Consider the following 1419-nt stretch of genomic DNA (forward strand, 5'->3'; position numbering starts at 1 on the left):
GCAGGAATGACATTTATCAGGCACATGTTTCACTTCTCACTTCAACCCAGATCAAAATGGAAGCCTCCTTGGTTGCTTATGAAAGCTCATAAGCCAACAATATTGAGGTGTTTGCAAGCAATAACAAAGTCAGAAAAGAGCTCGTGCCTCTTATACTTCAGGGAGTATAATAGACAATGATTGGCCTCTGTTCTACTCCCTTTTTTAAAAAAAACAGGGAATAGTGAGAACATAGTTCCCACTGCCACAAATTATGCAATTGAGTTTCCCATAGTTGGGGAAATCACAGGGTCAGCACATCTGGAGTGCAAGGAATAAACCTCACCCTGGGAAAACCACCTTCACGATCATGGTATCTCCCCTGCCAGGTAAGGATCTGTTCCACTTATGTTTTATGTGTGAGGCCAGGGGAGGGAAAAATTAAAATTAAAATTTCCTTCTAGTCTAAAAGGACCACTTATTTTGATATAACAAACATGTGTTGATTGTTATATCATGTATATAATTAGATATAGATGTGCATGCAAAGTTTAGATCTTGTACATGTGGATGATGTAGATGGAGTGGATGACGTCATTGTAGTTGACACAGATATTGTAGATGCTGTTGAGGTAGCTGTCGATTACGTAGATGCCAATGTAGAGTGGATGGTGTAGATATATACACAGATATAGATAGAGTAGATGCAAATATAGATGCAGATGTGCATGGCATAACTGTAAATATGGATGCAGATGAGGAAGGTGACGTAGATTAGGGTTTCTCAACCTCAGCACTATTGATATTTTAGGCTGGATATATCTTTGTTGTCAAGGGCTATCCTGTGCATTGCAGGATTTAGCAGCGTCCCTGGCCTAGATGCTGAGGGCATTTCTTCCCCCAACCCTGAGCTGTAACAATAAGAACTTTCTCTGGAAGTTGTCAAATGTCCCTGGGCAAAGCTGCCCCAGTTAAGAACCACTGGTACAGATGGTGTAGATCAAAATGTTGATGTAGATATTGATGTGATGTAAGCATAGGTATAGGTGATGCAGATAGTAAAGATGAAAATGTAGCTGGAGATGATAAAGCTGTGAACAAAGATGTAGGTGGACTATGTGTAAATATAGAGGCAAATGATGTTATAAGATATAGCCTATAGATAAATGATATAGCTGTACACATAGACATAGATGACATATTTGATATAAATAAGATAGATACTATAAACTTTATGATCTGGGCAGAAAAATATAGGTGCTGGTAATGCAAATAGCATTTCTTTGACCCCTCTTTTGTTTTGTTTTGTTTTGAGATGAAGTCTCACTCTTTCACCCAGGCTAGAGTGCAGTGGTGCGATCTCAGCTCACTGCAACTGCTGTCTCCCGGGTTCAAGCAGTTCTCCTGCCTCAGCCTCCTGAGTAGCTGGGATTACAGGTG

The 1419-nt window shown here is 40.0% G+C and overlaps 1 non-coding gene across 1 annotated transcript; it reads right to left on the reverse strand.

Moving 5' to 3' along the window:
- Nucleotides 1–215: 215 nt before the first annotated feature.
- LOC117069173 lies at nt 216–376 on the reverse strand. Its single transcript, XR_004431421.1, has one exon. It is a non-coding gene; the product is annotated as a U1 spliceosomal RNA (small nuclear RNA).
- Nucleotides 377–1419: the final 1043 nt, after the last annotated feature.

The sequence above is a fragment of the Trachypithecus francoisi genome, unplaced genomic scaffold (genome assembly GCF_009764315.1).
Source record: "Trachypithecus francoisi isolate TF-2019V2 unplaced genomic scaffold, Tfra_2.0 Lachesis_group21, whole genome shotgun sequence".
NCBI classification, from domain to species: domain Eukaryota; kingdom Metazoa; phylum Chordata; class Mammalia; order Primates; family Cercopithecidae; genus Trachypithecus; species Trachypithecus francoisi.